We start from the raw sequence: 21,786 nt of genomic DNA on the forward strand, positions 1-21,786 counted from the left end.
ATATATCATGACATTGCCTTCTGGCTTTCCAGGGTTTGTTGGGAAAGCTCCAGCTAGCCTTACGAGTTTTTCCTTGCAATTTAAGTACTTATTTTGTCTTTCAGCTTGTAATACCTTTTCTTTATCATTAGATTTTGCAAATTTAGTTGCAATGTTTCTTGGTGCTGTCCTGTTTTTGTTTATTTTAATGGTCATTCTCTGTGTATCCTGGACCTACATGTCTTTTTCCTCCCCCAGATTAAGAATATTCTCAGCTATGATTTCCTCAAGTAAACTTTCTGCCCCCTTTTCTCTCTCATCTTCTTCTGGGAATCCTATAATAGAAATGTTATTACAGTTGATGGAATCACTGAGTTCCTTAAGTCTATTCTTGTATTGCATAATTCTTCTTTCACTCTTTTCTTCAGCTTCATTATTCTTTTTTTCATCATTGGGAACTCTAGGTCACTAATTCATTCTTCTGCTTCTTCCAACCTGATGTTCATTGCATCAGTCCTCTTTCCAGTCTTTTTTTATTGCACTTTTTATCTCTAAATAATTATGTTTTAATGTGACAGCTTGAATATTTTATTATAAGTAAATGTTTTAAAAACACTATTTGAGAAGTTGATAATTCTTTTTAATATTTTCTCTCTGTGATAAGGGTCTCACTGATGTCTTCTGTTCTTTTCTCAAACCCAGTGTCTATCCTTATGATTGTTGTTTTAAATTTTCTGTCAGGCATGTTACTTTTAACTGTGTTGCTTAAATCTCTGGCCATAATCTCATCTTGTTCTTTCATTTAAGATAAAGTCCTCCATCTTGGAATTTGTCTTATCTTTTCCTCCTTCTGTTTGTTTGAAACGCTATTTATGTCTCTTGCTCCTTCTTAGATGTGGCCTCTTTTCTCTTCTTAGTTGAGGTTTTCTGTCAGTGTTCCACTCAATTTCTGGGGTATGTGATAGTTATCTAGTTGTGTTCATAAGATAAGACTAGCCTAGGATCCTCTTACTCCACCTTTGTCTTTCTCCAATTCCTTGTAAATCCTTCTTTGGTTAGTCAATGCTTGATGGGCATCAGGTAGTGGTAGGCAACAGTGTGGTTCAGATATGTGTTCTTCAAACGTACACTACCCATAGAGAAATGTTCCAATAGCTAAAGTGTAAGCTCTGATTTCAACTGGACGAAGTCCTGGTGCTTTTTCCACAGCATGTTTCTGAGTCCACATGCCAACACCAGGTGGGTGTTGACACTCTCACTGCCACATTGCAGGTGAGCGAACATAGTCTGTAGATGAACTAACATGCTCAAGATATGGCAGGGAGAGATTCGAATCCTCCAAACTTTTGGTGTCGTTAATGAAAGATTGAAATGTAAGATTGAATCTGTAAAGACCTAGAAGAACACATGGGAGAAATGTCCTTGGCATTGGTCTTGTCAATTATATTATGGTATAATACCAAAAGCACAGGCAACAAAAGCACAACTAAATACATGTGACTACATCAAAATATATTATTTTTGCCTAGGAAAAAATAATCTATAAATGAAGAGTAACCTATTTATACCAAATACAAACTGATTTTTGTTGTTGTTATTGTTTGTTTGTTTGTTTGTTTGTTTTCCAGGTGAGTTTCCTGAAGTTTGTCCAGGACTATGTCTATCATCCTGATTGAAAACACAGGTGCATGCCATTATTTAAAATATAATCAGGATGCAGAACTCAACTTTATGAAGTCATAGATGAAGAGTCAGTGTCATGAACAAAGCCTATAAAATATTAGCTTTATTTAATATTTTTGAGATCAATGTGCTACAGAGAAAAGACTAGAATTCAGAAGTCATATGTACACACTTATTGGAGTTATGAAATTACTTTTTCTCATTTGAGCAGCACCTAATTGTGTTTTTTCTCCCCTTTCCTCTCTATCCCTTTTACTCATCATGGCTGCATAAAGCTAACAAGGTCCCCTAGGGATGGGGACCTGACTGTTTTTAATGACTGGAAATACAGAGATGTGTTACCTGTCCTTAATTCTGTGTGAAACACACACAAAGTATACATACTTATATCCACATGATTTTATGTCCATCCTCTACTCTGCAACATAGAAGGAAACAGTCAGCAAAGCTAGTTCAAATGTGAGTTATAGAAATGGATCCAGGTATTACCAACTCCAGTGAGATTTATGGCGGGCTCCTTTCATCACTGAGGTTTTTTCAGAGATGGGCAAAATCAGCACATCAAGGTATTTATGAATAATAAAATATGAGTGAATTTGAAGAAGAACCAGATTCCCATTTTTTTTTTTTAAACCCTTCACTCAGAAGACTCAAGTTGTCATCGTCTTTGGGAAGTATCTTTGATAAACAGTCAGGAAAGACTGCAATCTCCCAATGGTACCTAAACAAGTCATTTTGAGTTTTCTACCTTTTTTTAATGTTTTTTATTATATTATGCTAGTCACCATACAGTACATCCCCGGTTTCCGATGTAAAGTTCAATGATTCATTAGTTGAATGAAAGCGTATAACACCCAGTGCCCTCCTTACTACCCATCACCAGTCTATCCCATTCCCCCACCCCCTCCCCTCTGAAGCCCTCAGTTTGTTTCTCAGAGTCCATAGTCTCTCATGCTTCATTCCCCCTTCTGATTACCCCCTTTCTTATCCCTTTCTTCCCCTACTGATTTTCCTAGTTCTTACGTTCCATAGATGAGAGAAATCATATGATAATTGTATTTTTCTGCTTGACTTATTTCACTTAGCATTATCTCCTCCAGTGCCATCCATGTTGCAGCAAATGTTGAGAATGTGTTCTTTCTGATAGCAAATAATATTTCATTGTATATATGGACCACAACTTCTTAATCCAGTCATCTGTTGAAGGGCATCTCGGCTCCTTCATGATTTGGCTATTGTGGACAAGGCTGCTATGAACGTTGGGGTGCATATGGCCCTTCTCCTCACTACGTTTGTATCTTTGGGGAAAATACTCAGTAGTGCAATTGCTGGGTCATAGGGTAGCTCAATTTTTAACTTTTTAAGGGACCTCCACACTGTTTTCCAGAGTGGCTGTACCAACTTGCATTCGCACCAACAATGTAGGAGGGATCCCCTTTCTCCACATCCTCTCCAGCAATTGTTGTTTCTTGCCTTGTCAATTTTTGCCATTCTAACTGGCATAAGGTGGTATCTTAGTGTGGTTTTGATTTGAATTTCCCTGATCGCTAATGATTTTGAACATTTTTTCATGTGTCTGTTAGCCATTCGTATGTCATCATGGAAAAGTGTCTGTTCATATCTTCTGCCCATTTTATGATTTGTTTATTTGTTTCTCACGTATTGAGTTTGAGAAGCTCTTTGTAGATCTTGGCCCGTAGTTTCATCAATAACTAATTTGGGATAATTCACAAGAGACTATAGTTAATGTAGCACAGTTTTCCATTGTAGAATAGAAATAAAAATAACACTCACATTATATGGTTATTGTGTAAATTAAATTAATCCAAATAAATATATAGCAATGTCAGCAAAATTACAATAACTGTGTCTTTACTATTGTATTATTAGTATGATTCTTATTTTATTGTAGATAAAATGGTTTCAAAGTATTTCAGTTACCTTATTCTGCTGTTATTATTTATCATGTTATAACCTTTCCAAAATTAATGTCATACAATTTGGAGGAACCAAAAAGGTATACAGTGGATATTGAATGTGTTCTGGAACAACAAAATGGTCTATATTTATATATCTTGAAATGGGAATACAACAGATACCGTTTTAAAAATATTTGTAGGCAAACAATCATTGAACACTACATCAAAAACTAATGATGCAGTCTATGTTGACTAACATAACATAAGAAAATAAATAAATAAATTAATTAATTAATTAATAACACTGTGGTAGATAATTTAAAAATATGTATATATAATTTGTAGGTATTATTTTAGGAGACTGGGTAGTGCATTACTTAAAGCAGAAAGATTAGCAAAGTAGATGGTAAAAATTAAAATAAGTTGGAGATTTCATTTATTCTCATAACAAAGGCATATAATATTTGTTTCATGATGTTGAATACTGATTCACAAGTGAGTCTATATTAATGTGTGCCTTCATTTTTCTCTAAACCCTGAAGCATCCACAACATATTCCTGTAAGTGAAAGGTTGTGTACATCTACAGGAGCCTCTCAACTCTGCATTGGAAACATGAACAGTGACAAGCATGTGGGGATTACACTCAAGTTACCGGAGTTATCTAAACCCTATAACCATCTCTGCCACTTTAGTGAATTTGACAAACTCACTAAAGTCCTCTGACTTCATATAAGATATTTTTAAATGGCTGTTTCATATTTTTACAATCATCTCTGAAAATTCTGAAATGTTGTATTATGATCTCTTGTACTCAAACAAGCAATTTTAACATAAAAAAATTAGTTCTTCTAAACAACTTGCTTTGTACATGTAAACAAAGTCTGTACCGGAACGACCAACACTAGTATGTGTGTGTTTGTATCTGTGTGTGCTTGTTTGTGTTTTTGTGTTAATGAATATTTTTGTTTTGTTCTAACATATGAAAGTATTTTTCAAACTTGAGCATGGATGTAAGGAGAGATAATTTAGGCCCTAGGTTATTTGAGTCCACACACTGGACTAGGACTTGATGATGTTAAAGAATTAGTGTGTCTTTGTGATTTCACTATAATGTTCTCAAAGCACATTTCTTCTGTTCACATTATCAGTTTAACACTGACACTCAACATGGCTGAGGAAAATTTAAGCACCATCACTGAGTTGGTCCTTGTTGGATTTTCCAATCACCCCCAGGCTGAGATCCCCCTCTTCTTTCTCTTCTCTGGGGTCTACCTGGTCAATCTCTTTGGAAACACAGCTATCATCATCTTGGTGTTAATTGATTCCTGCCTCCAGACACCCATGTATTTTTTCCTCTGCCACTTGGCCTTTCTCAACATATTTTACACCACAGCTGTGGTCCCCAAGTTGCTCTTCAACCTCCTTGCTTCTAAGAAAGTTATCTCTTATGAACTCTGCATTGCCCAGACCTACATCTCCCTGTTAATGGGAGCAGCTGAGTGCATTATTTTGTCAATCATGGCTCTGGACCGTTACGTGGCCATTTGCTACCCTCTACGATACCTGCTTATCATGAACTGGTCTGTGTGTGTGCAGCTTGCTGTGGGGGCATGGACCATCAGCTTCTTTGCCTCAGTGGTGCCCCTCTACTTCACCATGCTTCCCTTATGTAGCCCTTACATTGTTGACCATATTTTTTGTGAAGCACCTGTCCTTCTTCATATGTTCTGTGCTGACACATCCCTACAGGAGACAATGATGGTGATAGGTGCATCTGGTACCCTCTTGCTCCCTTTCCTCCTTATTACTCTCTCTTACCTTCGCATACTGGTTGCTGTGATGAGGATGCACTCAGCAGAGGGTAGGAAAAAGGCATTCTCTGTCTGTAGCTCTCACCTGACCGTGGTGACCATTTATTATGGGACAGGTATGTTCATGTATATGAGGCCCAAATCTCTATATTCAGCTGAAGGTGATAAATTAACCTCCTTATTCTATGCTGTTATCAATCCTGCTTTGAACCCATTAATCTACAGTCTGAGGAACAAAGAAGTGAATGGAGCCTTGAAGAGAGTCTTAGAAAGACTGTCAGTGTCCCAAAGAGAAATGATACTATCTTGAGATGCCAGGAGACAGAATTTTGTACTTTAATATACTCTTTAAAAACTGGCATTAGCAACTTAATTAGCCACAATTATGTCATAATTATTGTAAATATATAATATTATTCATTACTGGACACTCTTTGTGATCTTCCTTTTAATGACTCATGTTAGCAGATTATATTCCTTTATGAAATATTGTTACATATACATTACTTATTAAACAACAAGCAAGTATGACTTACAAGGAAAGTGGAATTGAAATTTCAATGTAGGTTTTTGAATTCCATAATTTCACATAGAATCTATATTTCATAGTTAATTACCTTATGATATTTGTACACTTTTTTCCTTATTAATCAAAGGTCATAGCATAATCTTTATTTACCCTTTTCTCAGTCTACGAAATTAGAATTTATGATTCAATTCTTCATCTGTAAGCTGATAATTCCTGGTACATCTGTCCAATTCTAGTGTTTTGAATATGCTACTACATCCCCTCAAGCTTGTGAGATTTCTCAAGTCATTCCTTTCTCAGAAATGTATTTGATATGAATACTGCAAAGCTCAGGTCAATTGTTACCTTATACATCAATTCTTTCCTGAAAACCTTATCTTGCTGTAAATTCTACTTCCTTTGATCCAAGACTTTAAACTTCAGCTGTTTTATTGTAAGTCGTATTTTATTTTCTCACATGTTTTTTGACAGCCATTACATAATTTATTTAGACCATGCATAGAACATTGACTATCTGTAGAAATCTCATAATCTTACTCATTAGACAGTACTCACTGACTTCTAACTGCAGCACAGGGGAATAAAGCCCTAGTAAACTGAAGGGCCAACAGAAAGCCTTCCTTGTAATGGTTACTTATGCTGAGTCATGAAGAATGAGGAAAATTCACCAAGTGTACATGTGAAAAGCTAAACTCTAAATGGAGTTGTAGAGTGAGAAAAAGAAAAAGAAAATACCTCAGTGAAAATAGTTCATTGTGGCTTGGCGGAACTCTACACTGTCCTCAAGTCATATACGCATTTTGTTAATTTAATAAATAGAGCAGGTCTTAACATTTTTAAAATGATTCATTTATTTAATTTAGAGAGAGAGAGAGCATGAGAGTGGTGGGAGGGGCAGAGAAGAGAGAGTCTTAATTAAACTCTGAACTAAGCATAGAGCCCAATGAGGGGCTTAATCTCGGTGCTCTGAGATCATGACCTGAGCCAAAGCCAACAGTCAGTTACTTATGCATCCTAGCATTTTTCTTTTTCTTCTCTTAAAATCAAGTTCCTGTGTAATCTTTATTTATTGAAATAAATGTCATGTTTTATGTAATCTTATGTTAAAATACGATTTTATGTGTCAGATTGCCAACATAAATTTGAGGACAATGTTTTTTTTTTGTTTGTTTGTTTCTTCTATTTTGTTTTAAGATTTTATTATTTTTATATATATAAATGTATTATATATATAAATGTATTAAATATATAAATGTATTTTATATATATATATAAATGTATTTATATATATATATTTAGATCATGCAAGTGGTCTGGGAGGGGCAGAGAGAGAAAGAGAGAATCTTAAGCAGACTCTGGGCTGAGGAGAAGGGGCTTGATTTCATGACCAGAGCAGAAACGAAGAGTCAGAAGATTAACCAACTGAGCCACCCAGGTGACTCAGACAAAATTATTTTTATTCTCCAAATGTTATATTTTATGCTTGTATTTTTCACCAGTTGATATTAAACTATAAAATGGATTATGTATGCAAAGTAAAAAATAAAAAATAAAATTATATTCAACTGAAGATTTTACTTAGCTTACTATTTTTAAATGGAAAATCCCTCATTTCATACAGTGTCTACTTTTCATTACTCCAGATATCATGTCTTTCATTTTCTATTTATGTGTATTTCTATTAATGTGTCACAAATATGATCATTAAAAAAAAAGAACAGTTCAAGATTAGACCTCTGATATCACAATTGAAAGTCACTTAAACCTCATTTTCTGCACACATAATTTAAATATAGAAAAATACAAATATTTCTTATCTGCTATTGAGGGGTTTACAGGACACTTTTCTGTGAATATTTTTTTTTAGGATTTTATTTTATTTATTTGATGGAGAGAGAGACAGCCAGTGAGAGAGGGAACACAAGCAGGAGGAGTGGGAGAAGAAGAAGCAGGCTCCCAGCAGAGGAGCCTGATGTGGGACTTGATCCCAGAACTCCGGGATCATGCCCTGAACTGAAGGCTGATGTTTAACGACTGAGCCCCCCAGGCGCCCCTCTGTGCATGAAATTGTAATAAGTTCTTAGAAAATCAAGTATCCTACTAACACCTAAAACACTGAATTTCCAAAGCATTTTCTTCTGTTTATTTTTTTAATATATATTTTTTTATGTTATGTTAGTCACCATGCAGTACATCCTTAGTTTTTGATGTAGTGTCTTCCATTTCTTTAAACCAATGTGCCACAAATATATTTTGGACCGCCTGCATAACCTTTGTCAATATTTCTTACTCTAATACTATTGAATCTCTATCTTTATATGTATGAGGTGAGTTTCCTTTGTGTTGCAATGTACTGCCTATAGGATAGTTTCTGGCTATTGACATCATCTCTCCATAATGTAGACAATAACTCCATGGAGTATATGAAAGTTGCTAACAGCTAAAGACTCTGAAATTAGATAAATTGTTCTATTGTCCATGCCTTCCACCTCTAGGAAATCTTCTGGGGAATCATTGCTGGGACTTCAACTTTTAATGTTTTTTTTTTTCTTCTGAGAGCAAACATAATAATGGGGTGAAGTTCCCAAACAACACACACTCACAAATGCTCATATATATGAGGCAATAATAATAATTTATCATTTATGGTGATAGAAGGCAGAATCCAAGGCTCTCTGAGTTTGATAAACTGAGGTTAAGATATCCTACACATATTATAATTTACAACAGGGTAATTATATGAAAAATATATTTTTATGATTGTCAGTGATACAAAATAACTTCACAAAATTCACTAAATCAATGGTTGTTTTCCAGTAATGTCAGCATCATGGCAACATAATGTGACCCCTTTTTGTTCCCCATTTTAACAACTAAAATTCAGCAACCATTCAGAAGCCAAAGTGCCTCTGTGCAAGCAGTGGAATAAAGCACCACATGTCAGGGTCTCAGAAGGATTCTTGCCCACTTGTACACTAGGTAATAGGCAGACAAATCATGGTACAGGCTGTCCTTCACGTATTTTGCAAGTATTTTCTATCACTCTGTGACTTGTATTCTAATTTTTAATGTCTTTTGAAGAGCAGATGTTTTAATTTTATTGAAGTCCAGCTTATCATCTATCTATCTATCTATCTATCTATCTATCTATCTATCTATCTATCTATCTATCATCTATCTCTCTATCTATCTATCTATCTATCTATCTATCATCTATCTCTCTATCATCTATCTATCTATATCTATCTATCTATCATCTATCTATCTATCTATCTATCATCTATCATCTATATATCTATCTATCATCTATCTATCATCTATTTCTATAATGAATTGTGCCTTTGGTGTTATGTCTAAATTGTCATTGTTGTACCCAGTGCTATAGAGGTTTTCTCCTTTGTCATTTTCTGTTTTTTTTTTTTTTTACAGTTTTGTATTTTAGATTTATTGCTATGACCCATATTTGAGTTAATTTTTATGAAGAGTACAAAGTCTATGCAAGATTCGTTTTTGTTTTGTTTTGTTTTTTGCATGTGGATGTCTAATTGTTTCACCCTCATTTGTTTTTAAGAAATTATGTTTGCTCATTGTATTGCCTGTGCTCCTTTGTCAAAGATCAGGTAACAATACATATAGGGGTCTCTTTCTAGGTTCCCTATTCTATTCCATTGACCTATTTGTCTACTCTTTTGCTAATGCCACAGTCTTGATTACCACAGCTTTATAGTAAGTCTAGAAGTCAGGTGACTGGTTTTGTCTGTTTGTTTTTTCTTTCCTTCAATATTGTATTGGCTATACAAAATTTTTGAATGACATTGCCTCTATATGTAAAATATATACAAGATATATAAAATATCTTGCTGGGATTAAATTTGACTTGCTAAATCTAAAGATTAAGTGGGGAAAAACTGACATCTTGATAGTATTTAGTCTTTCTATCCATGAACATGAAATATCTCTCCATTTATTTAATATTTTTTTATTTTTTAAAGATTTATTTATTTTACAGAGAGAGAGAGGGAGAGAGCATGAGTGCGGGAGGCAGAAGGAAAGGGAGGGAGAAGACTTTATCAAGGAGACCCCGCACTGAGGGCAAAGCCTGCACAGGGCTTAATCCAATGACCATGAGATCACAACCTAAACTGAAAGCAAGAGTTGGACATTTACTCAACTGTGTCACTGAGACATTCTTTACTTTCATTTTTCATCAGACTTTTGTTCTTTTCCTTATATAGATCCTGTACATATTGTATTTGATTTATACCTAAGTATTCATTTTGGGAGATAGTATTAAAATGGTATTGTTTAAAAAAATAAAATGAAAAACAATTAAATTGTTTTTAATTCCAAGTTCTACTTGTTTATTGTTAGTATATAGGAAAGCAATTGATCTTGTATAATCACTTTGTATCCAGCAATCTTGAATAATCACTTACTAGTTTCAACTTTTTTTGTTGATTCATTTAGATTTACAACATGGATGATGATGCAATCCGTGAACAAAAAGAGTTTTACTTCTTCCTTCCCAGTAAATATATATTTTATTTCTTTTTCTGGATTTACTGAATTATCAAAACTCCCAATACAATATTGAATGCTGAAAGGGAAGTAGCTGATTTTTTACTGCTGGATAATACTCAATTTGTAGATATATTAAAAATTTTTAATAAATTTGAGATATAATATTGTGTAAGATATACAGCATGTTGCATTGATACACATATGCTGTATTGTGATTTGTGAAATAGTAATAATTATATTACATAATTTAGGAAAATATTAGTGTCTATATTCATTATACTATTAATTAGATCTGTTAATTATTTAGTACTTATTACAAATCTGTACACTTAAACACCATCAATCATATCACCTCCACCCCCCACATTCACACACATATCCACTGATACTACCACTTTACTTTTTTTTCATAAATTTAAGCTTTTTAGATTTCACATACAAATGACATAATACTCTACTTCTCTTTGACTGATCTCACTTAGCATAATATGTTCAAGGTGCATCCATGTTCCTGGAAATGGAAGATTATTCCCCTTTGTCATGACTAAGTAACTGTTTTATTCATTCATCCATTGATGGTCATTTGGATTGTTCCTATAGCCTCGCTATGGTGAATAATTCTGTGGTAAACATGGGAGTGTACATGTCTCTTTGAAATCTTTTTTAGTTTTCTTTGGGTATATACCCAGAAGTGGAATATCTGGATTTCATGGCATGTCCATTGTCATTTTTTTGAGGACCCTTCATATTGTTTTTCATAGTGGTTGGAGCAATTTGCATTCCCACCAACAATGTATAATGGCTCATTTTACCTTTTTCACCAGCACCTGTTGTCTCCTGTCTCCTTGATAGCCATTCTAACAGGTGTTGGGAGATATCTCATTTCCCTGATTAGTAATGTTGACTGTTTTTTCTGTGTTGACCATTTTGCTGTCTCCTTTAGAAAAATGTCTATTTAGTTTTTTTTTCCTTTAAGAAAAGATTCATTTATTTATTTATTTCAGAGAGAGAGAGAGAAAAAGCCCGAGCGGGGGAAGGGTAGAGGGAAGCGGGAGAGGGACAAGCAGATTCTGTGCTATGTGCAGAGCCTGTTGTGGGGTTCCATCTCAGCACACTGAGATCAGGACCTGAGCCAAAAACCAGAGTCAATGGTATTGTAATAGCATTTTATGGTAACATATGGTAAGTACACTTGTGAGCATAGCATAGCATATAGAGTTGTCAAATCACTATGTAGTATACCTGAAACTAATGTAACATTGTGTGACACCTATACTTAAATAAGTAAAAATTTAATTCCAGGGGTCTTAAACTTTGAAAGACAATACTACCATAGTAAATAAGCCATAATGGGATAAAAAAAAACAGAATACTGTACATATTATTAGAAGATAAAGTCATTAATGCTAATAACCAACATATAATAAAAATAAAATCAATAGGGATGCCTGGGTGGATCAGTCAGTTAAGCGTCTTCCTTTGGCTCAGGTCCTGATCCTGGGGTCCTGGGATCAAGTCCTGCATTAGGCTCCTAGCTCAGTGGGGAGCCTGCTTCTCCTTCTGCCTGCTGTTCCCTTGCTTGTGCTCTCTGTCTCCCTCTCTTTCTCTCTCTGATAAATAAATAAAGTCTTTAAAAATAAAAATAAATAAAACAAATAATAAATGGAAAAATTGTTTTTGTTGTTGTTTTTAAGTTGACTGAATTCCTTATATGTTTTGGATATTAACCCTTAATTTAATAGATGCCTTGCAAAAAAGTTTCCCATTGTGTAGGTAGTCTGTTTCTTTGGGTATTTATTCCATTGCATGCAGAAGCTATTGAGTTTGATGTAGTTTCCCTTTCCAAATTTTTCTTTTGTGTATACTTTTGACATCATGTCCAAAAACTCATTGCCAATACCAATGTCAAGGACCATCTTCCTTGCATTTTCTTCTAATTTTATGGCTATGGGGTCCTATGTTGCAGTCTTTGATCCACTTTCAGTTAATTGTTGTGAATGGTGTGAATTAAGGGTTCAATTTCTTGGTTCTGCATGTGTTTTTCCAGTTTTCCCAGCACCACTTATTATAGAGACTATCCTTCCTAATTGGATATCCGTGCTTTCATGCTCCCCTGCCCACCACCCCGCCACATATTATTTAACTGTATATCCTGGGACTTAATTCTGAGATGTCTCTTCTGTTGGTCAATGTGTCTATTTTTGTGTCAGTACCATGCAGTTTTTATTACTATGTATTTGTAGCATACTTTGAAATCAGGAAGTATGGTAATCTGGTTTTGTTCTTTTTTTCTCAGAATTTCTTTGATTACTTTTGTGGTTCCACATAAGTTTTATAATTGTTTCTTCTATTTCTGTGAAGAACATCATTGGTTATTTTGATGGAGATTGTGCTGAATCCTTATATGGCTTTGCGTATTATGGCCATTTTAACAATGTTTATCATGATATGTGAACATCGGATGTCTTTCCATTTGCTTGTTTCTTCTTCAGTTGTTTTAGCAAAGTACTCTAGTTTTCATTGTGTATATGACTCACTTCCCTGGTTAAATTTATTCCTAAGGTTCTTATAGTTTTGAGGCTACCATGAATGAGATAGATTTTTTTGGGGGGGAGATGCTTCATCATTAGTGTAAATGAATGCAATTGATTTTTATGTTAATATTGTATCTTAGCACTCAACTGAAATCTTTAAAGAATTCCATTTTTGGTTAATCCTTCAATTTTTATCTATATTAGACCATATCATCAGAAAATAACAACAATTTTACTTTTCCCTTTCTAATTTGAATACTTTTCTTTCTTGCAAAACTGTTCTAGTTAGGACTTTCAGTACTAAATTGAACAGGAGCACCGTAAGTGGGCATCCTTGTCCTGTCCCTAGACTTACAAGAAATGTTTTTGATTTTTATCCATTGAGTATAATGTTAGGTGTGTTCTGTTGTATATGGTCCTTTTTTATGTTCCGCTATGTTTGTGCTATACCCAATCTGCTAAGAGATTTTACACAAAAGAATTATGTACTGTGTCAAATGCTTTTTCTGGATCTACTGAGATGTACATGTGATTTTTATCTTTCATTATATTGATGCAATTTATTACATTTATTGAATGTTATATATTGCATCATCCTTATTTCCTAGGGATAAATGACACTTGGTCATGGAGTATAATACTTTAATGTGCTCTTGATTTTGGTTTACTAGTGTTGTGTTTAGAATTTTTGCATCTGTATTCCTCAGGTATGTTGGTTTGCGGTTTTCTTTTTCTTGTGATATCTTTATCTGATTTTGATATCAAAGTAATGCTGGCTTCCTATAACGAGTCCTTCTTGGTATTTTGGAAGATTTTTGAGGAGGAATGGTGCTAATTCTACTTTAAATGTTTGATGGAATTATCCCATGAACTTATCTGCCCATGGAATTTCCTGAGTTCATAACTGATTAAATCTCTAGCTCTTTCCATGGTGCACCACTGAAGATACTGGTGTGGCCATTGGTCACCAGCCTGCCTGGTGTTACCAGTATTGTGAGAACAAGCCATATCCAAAGTCCTGCTTCTTCAGAGTCATCATCGATGCCAAGATCTGCATCTTTGACCTGGGGTGGAAGAAGGCAGAAGTGGATGTGTTCCCAATATGCGGTCACAAGGTGTCAGGTGAATATGAGCAGGTCTCCTCTGAAGTCCTGGAGGCTGTCGTATTTGTGCCACCAAGTACATGGTGAAAAGCTATGGCAAAGATGTCTTCACATCCAATGCAGCTCCACCCCTTCCATGTCATCTGTATCAACAAGACGTTGTCCCTTGCTGGGACTGACAGGCTACAGACAAATATTCAGGTTGCCTTTAGAAAGCTCCAGGTCACAGTGACCAGTGTCCACATTAACCATGTCATGATGTCCTTCTGTAGGAAGCTGCAGAACAACGTGCATGCGATTGAGCCCTACACAGGGCCGTGTTCAAATTTCCTGGCTGCCGGAAGATCCACATTTCCAAGGAGTGGGGCTTTACCAAGTTTAATGCAGACAAACGTGAAAACATGGTTGCTGAAAAGGAGCTCATCCCACATGGCTGTGAAGTCAAATACATCCCAGTATTTGTGGCCCTCTGGACAAATGGTGAGTTCTGCACTCATAACAACCTCGGCATTGCTCTCTACTTATTCATGTGCAACAATAACTTCTACTTCCTGGCAAAAAAAATACTTTACCCTTTATTGGTCCAAATTTTTTTATTTCTTCCTGATTCAGTTTTGGTAGGTTGTATATTTCTAGAAATGTATTTATGTATTCCAGGTTTTGTACTTTGCTGGCAAAGAATTGTTCACAATAATCTCTTATGATTATATCTATTTCTAAAAAAGTTAGTTATAATGTCTCCACTTTCATTTCTAATTTATTTGAGTTTGCTCATTTTTTCTTAGTCTAGCTCAACGTTTTGAAGAACCAGCTCTCACTCTCATTGATGCTTTCCATTGTTTCTATCGTCTCTATTTCAATTATTTCGGCTCTGACATTTATTATTTCCTTCCTTCTGCTAATTTTGGGCTTAATTTCTTCTTGCTTTTCAAGTTACTTGAGATGTAAAGTTAGTTTTTTTTTATTTGAGAGCTAATTTTTTAAATATATGCATTAATTGCTATAAACCTTCCTCTCAAAACTGACCACTTTATCATTATATAATGATCCTTGTCTTTTGTTGCTGTTTTTTACTTGAAGTTTATTTTGTACAGCTATCCCTGCTATACTCTTCTTTTGCACTCTTCATACATTTTTTTTCTCTATTCTGCTTGCTTGAAATGTCATCTTCCATCTTTTTACTTTGAGCCTATGTTTGTCTTTGTAGCTGAGATATGTCACCTGTGGGCAGCATATAGATGGATTTTTTTTTTCTTTTACTCAGACATTCTGTGCTTTGTAGTTAGAGAGTTTAATACATTTACAATTTGCATAATCATTAATATGTACTACAACTGTTACTACTACTATTTTATCTTTTGCCTTCTGTTCATTTTTTGGTTCGCTTTTTTCTTTTTCTTGCTCTACCTTTGTAAGCTGATTGGTTTTCCATGGCAATTTACTCAGTTTCACCTATTTTTTTTTTTAAGTTTTGCATCCAGTCTAGATATTTGCTCCGTGGTTACCATAAAGTTTACAAATCATTTTTTATAGATAAAATAGTTTTATATTTTTTTCTGCTGAGAGCAATTTATCTTTACTTGCCTATACAGGTCTCATCCTATTTTATTCCCCATTTATATTTTAATGTCACAAGTTATCTTTTGTTGTTTTTTCTCTCTCTTTTTTTTTAATTTGAGTGGAGTTGGTTCACAATGTTACATTAGTTTCAGGTATATAACATAGTGATTCAGCATCTCTGTATGTTATGCTATGCTAACCACAGGTGTAGCTATTATTTATCACCAAACAATGTTATTATTGACTATGATAGTGTATTATTGACTATATTCCTTATGCTGTGCCTTTCAGTCCCATGATTTATTTATTCCATACCTTGAAACCTGTATCTCCCAATCCTCTTCACTCATTTTTCCCATTCCCCACATCCCTTCCCTCTGAGATTCCTTTTAAATTACTGTTTTTTTGCCTCTGACTCTCTTTAAAGTTCTTTGTCATTAGATTTTTACAGTTGTAATATGCTGTATCTTAGAGACAGTATTTTTGCTTTGAGATAATAGGGTATTTTATTAGCTCCTTGGGCTGTATGTTCAGTTCATCCCACAAATTGGGAAGTTCTCAACTATTGTTTCTAAATAAAGTCTCTGCCCCCTTCTCCCTTTCTTCTTTTCCTGGAATACCAATGATTTTTATGTTCTCTTTTTCTAATGGAGTCTGATAGCTCTTGTCAAATTACTTCAGTTAGAAAGAATCTTAGTTTTGTCTCCTTTTTCACCTGAATCCCTTCTACATTTGGATCTTCTAGCTCACTCATTCTCTCTTCCATCTGTTCTGCTCTATTTCCAATGCTTTCTATTGCACTTTTCATTTTATTTATTGAGTTTTTCATCTCTAGAATTTCAATCTCTTTGGTAAAGTATTCCTTCCGTTTATTAATTTTATTCCTGAGGTCATCATAGTGTCTTCCTGAGTTTTCATGTAGCTGGTGGAACTTTTTCATAATAGCCATTTTGAATTTATCATTTAGATTGCAATACTCTATAACTTTGAGTTCAGTTGCTGGAAAACTCATTTTTTGTGTGATATATTACCATGTATTTTTGTGGTCTTTGGTAAAAAGTTCATCTGTTTTTCCATGATAAAATAGCAAATGTCTTTATTATTTAGGCAAGGCTTTGTTTACTTTGATTAGCAGGTCATAGGTAAGGAATTGTGAGCCTTCCACAAGGTGTTAACACAGTATTTATTTCTCCTGCTGGAGATGACGTACTAGTGAAGTTGGGAGCAAAAGTATTATTATTATTATTATTGTTTTTGTTGTTATTGTTATCATTATTGTTATTATTATTATTATTATTATTATTATTATTAAAAGCTGGCAGGGAATGAAAAAGAGAGAGAGGGGAGACAAATAAAATAACACGCTCTTTTGTACATCTGAAACTAGTGTAACACTGTATGTTAATTTTTCTTATTTTTTTAAATTAAGTTAAAAAATCAGGCAGACAAGTAAAGGGGACTTTGTGGCACAGTGTGGGAAGATGTAGACTTAACACCCGACTTGTGGGATTCCTGAGTAGCAGTGTGGGTCCCAGAAGTCCAAGGTCCAGAATTTCAGGGAAAATAGCAAGAGACATTACCCTTCAGTTTTCTTTTCCTATTTCCCTTTCCTCAGACATTGCAGTCTCTTTTCAAAGAAAGAGAAACAGTTCGCTCCAGCTGCAGGTGGCTGGGCAGAGTTTGCTCACCACCTTTCCCCTCCACTTGCTTTGCCAGAAAGATCTCACTGTCCCACTATTGGAACTGGCACCACTTTTTCTGCCACTACCACTTCTGCCTCTAACTTTGCTAACACTCTTCTTGCTCCACAGAATCCTCTGCCATCCAATCCATCCAGTTTCAGGTGCACAAATGTATGGATTTTTCAGGGATATCAATACAATGCTCATCAATTATTTTTTGTTTTGTTTTGGTTATAGATGCTGATTATTTGTAAATCAAAGGGAAGAGAAAAAGAGAAGAGACATGCCATCATAATACTGAGATCATTCCCCCCTTCAAATAATTTGTATCCAACCTTAGATAATAACAAGTAAATCTGAAGTGAACGTTGGGTTATACAAATTTGTATGTAAACATGTTTTTTTTTTTTCTCCTTGGTATATACATAAGAGTGGGATGGCTAAATCGTAGGTGTGTGGTGGGGGTCACACAACACAAGACAGAGAGAATGGCAAAAGAGAAGAGCCAAGAGAGATGGACACATGATAATGAAGGGAAACATTACCCCCAAGCAAGTGAATGTTGTAAGGAAGACATGGTACAGATGGACAAAGAATAGAGTCTATTTGCCTTGGGCACAGGGAAAAAAAAAAAGCTGTAGTTTAATTTTTTCTTTTTTTTTCTTAATGTTGTTTTATTATATAATGTTAGTCACCATACAGTACATCCCTGGTTTCTGATCTAAAGTTTGATGATTCATTAGTTGCATATAACACCCAGTGCACCATGCTATACGTGCCCTCCTTACTACCCATCAACAGTTTATCCCATTCCACCACCTCTGAAGCCCTTAGTTTGCTTCTCATAGTTGACATGATACTCTATATGGAAAACCCAAAAGAATCCACTCCCAAAATATTAGAAGTTATAGAGCAATTCAGTAATGTGGCAGGATACAAAATCAATGCTCAGAAATCAATTGCATTTCTATTTTTTTAAAGATTTTTTATTTATTTATTTGACAGAGATAGAGACAGCCAGCAAGAGAGGGAACACAAGCAGGGGGAGTGGGAGAGGAAGAAGCAGGCTCATAGCGGAGGAGCCTGATGTGGGCCTTGATCCCATAACGCTGGGATCACGCCCTGAGCTGAAGGCAGACGCTTAACTGCTGTGCCACCCAAGCACCCCAGAAATCAGTTGCATTTCTATACATGGATAATGAGACTGAAGAAAGAGAAATTAGGGAATCCATTCTATTTGCAATACCACCAAAAACCATATGTTAGCTTGGAATTAACTTAACCAGAGAAGTAATGGATATATATTCTAGAAACTATAAATCACTCTTGAAAGACATTGAGGAAGACACAAAAAGATGGAAAAATATTCCATGCTCATGGATCTGAAGAATTAAGAGTGAAAATGTCCATGCTACCCAGAGAAATCTACACGTTCAATGCTATCCTGATAAAATACCAAAGACATTTTTCAAAGAACTGGAACAAATAGTCCTTAAATTTGTATGGAACCAGAAAAGGCCCCGAATCTCCAAGGAACTGTTGAAAAGGAAAAACAAAGCTGGGGGCATCACAATGCCGGATTTCGAGCTGTACTACAAAGCTGTGATCACAAAGACAGCATGATACTGGCACAAAAACAGACACATAGACCAATGGAACAGAATAGAGAACCCAGAAATGGGCCCTCGGCTCTTTGGGCAACTAATATTTGATAAAGCAGGAAAAAACATCCAGTGGAAAAAAGACAGTCTCTTCAATAAATCGTGCTGGGAACATTGGACAGCTACATGCAAAAGAATGAAACTTGACCACTCTCTCACACCATACACAAAGATAAACTACAAATGGATGAAAGACTTCGATGTGAGACAGGAATCCATCAAAATCCTAGAGGAGAACATAGGCAGCAACCTCTATGACATCGGCCAAAGCAACCTTTTTCATGACACATCTCCAAAGGCAAGAGAAACAAAAGATAAAATGAACTTGTGGGACTTCATCAAGATAAAAACTTCTGCACAGCCAAGGAAACAGTCAAAAAAACTAAGAGGCAGCCCACAGAATGGGAGAATATATTTGCAAATGATACTACAGACAAAAGACTGTATCCAAGATTTACAAAGAGCTTCTCAAACTCAATATGCAAGAAACAAATAAACAAATCATAAAATGGGCAGAAGATATGAACAGACACTTTTCCAATGAAGACATACAAATGGCTAACAGACACATGAAAAAATGTTCAAAATCATTAGCCATCAGAGAAATTCAAATCAAAACCACACTAAGGTACCACCTTATGCCAGTTAAAATGGCAAAAATTGACAAGGCAAGAAACAACATTTGCTGGAGGGGATGTGGAGAAAGGGGTCCCTCCTAAGTTGTTGATGGGAATGCAAGTTGGTACAGCCACTCTGCAAAACAGTGTGGAGGTCCCTTAAAAAGTTAAAAATTGAGTTACCCTATGACCCAGCCATTGCACTACTGGGTATATACCCCAAAGATACAGATGTAGTGAAGAGTAGGGCCATGTGCACCCCAATGTTTATAGCAGCATTGTCCACAATAGCTAAATAGTGGAAGGAACTGAGATGCCCTTCAACAGATGACTGGATTAAGAAGTTGTGGTCCATATATACAATGGAATATTACTCAGCTATCAGAAAGAATGAGTTCTCAACATTTGCTGCAACATGGACGGCACTGGAGGAGATAATGCTAAGTGAAATAAGTCAAGCAGAGAAAGAAATTATCATATGGTTTCTCTAATCTAAGGAACATAAGAACTAAGAGGATCGGTAGGGGAAGAAAGGGATAAAAAGGGGGGGTGATCATAAGGGGGAGTGAAGCATGAGAGACTATGGACTATGAAAAGCTGCAGTTTAAAACAGCACAAAGTAGCATATAAAAGAAACAACACTAGAATTCTCTCAAATGGCAGAGTAGCTGTGATAATGCTCTGTGGGTCAAAGAGATTAAAGGATGATAAGTTTATATTTTCTTTCCACCTTAAAGGCACAGACCAGGCACAGTCCAGTGGCCATATGCGGCCTCAGCAAGCCACAGGTCCACAAACTCATACTAGTCCCAGTCATGCTAGAGCACAAAAAAAGCACATGCTTAAAAGGGAAGGCAGAGGGGCTTTGGGAATGCTTTTGTCAGAGGCACCTACTGTTTCAGTGAGTGCTGGGTCCACAAGCCAACACCAGACCTTGTCACACTATGACATGGAAAAAACATTTTTTTGTTTTTTATTTTTCTTTCTTTCTTTTTAAATTTTTTCCTATCTTTTTTCTTTTATCTCTCCTTTTTCCAAGATATATTGATTTATTTTATAAAGAGCATGCAGCAGAGAGGGCAGAGGGAGAGAGAGCCTGAGGCCAGCTCTGGAGTTGATCTCACAGCCCTGACTTCATAACCCAAGCCAAAAACAAAAGTCCAGTGCTCATCCAACTGCATTACTCAGGTCCTCCTCTTTTCTCTTTTTAATTTTTTTCTAATAAAATCAATGGTTTTAAGGAGCAGGTAGCATATAAAACAGTCATCCCAAGAACCAACAAAAGGCTGGGGGAGCTGATGGGGGATGGACTGATGGACACAGTCTATGCACCGCTCCACTGTGAAATCACAGACTAGTCCAGGTGCACTAATTGGCTTCCTGCCTCAGTGAGCTGAAGGCTCATAGCCTACACCAGCCCCAGCTGTCCCACCAAGGTGGTCATGGAGTGATATACACTGGGACACACCTGATTCACATTCACTACAGCCCCAGGCTTTACACCAAGGTGATGCAGGTGCAAAACACTGCATATCACTTCAGACCCACACAATAGCTTGATAGGGCACCCCCCCATTACAGTGCTCTAGAACTTATCCGCTCATTGAAGGGGACATTCCCAATGTACAGTGGTCCAGAACATCTCAGTTCATGTCTGCTTAAGATCCAGCCAAACTCCCTGGGTGATTTTTGCATGCAGTACCCTGGAAACCCCTATCCCAGGCTTACATCAGTTTCAGCCACTCCACCGGTATTCCCACTATATGAAGCCCCTTGGAACACACATGACTAAACCACTTGGGCTTCACTAGAATAACGATGACCATGACATCCCATGTGCTGAGCACCTTGGGACCCATGATTTGAATGAAATTCAGCTTCATCTTTCCTGTCAGGACATGTTTTTCACAGGTAGCTCAGGGTCCACATCAACCCATGCTTATGGTAATTTTAGCTACCCCTCCAGGGAACCATTGCATAGCCTGCCCCAAGACCTACACCCTGAACCCTACCTAAACCCCAGCCACCCCTTCAGGGAATCCTATGAATGGAGAGTCCTGGAACACCCATTCATAAGCACTTCACTTTCAACTTTTCTGTCAAGATGTCCTCTGTACATAGAGCCCTGATACCCCAGCATGCACCCCAGCCATCCTGCCAGGGCACCCTATGCACAGAGAGCTCA

At 36.0% G+C, this 21,786-nt stretch overlaps 1 pseudogene; it reads left to right on the plus strand.

Annotated features, from left to right (window-relative positions):
* Window positions 1-4,750: 4,750 nt before the first annotated feature.
* Window positions 4,751-14,580, plus strand: LOC123780156 (olfactory receptor 2A12-like; annotated as a pseudogene).
* The last annotated feature ends 7,206 nt before the right edge of the window (window positions 14,581-21,786 follow it).

Source organism: Ursus americanus, chromosome 5 (assembly GCF_024610735.1).
Source record: "Ursus americanus isolate L20-20 chromosome 5, mUrsAme1.1.p, whole genome shotgun sequence".
NCBI lineage: Eukaryota > Metazoa > Chordata > Mammalia > Carnivora > Ursidae > Ursus > Ursus americanus.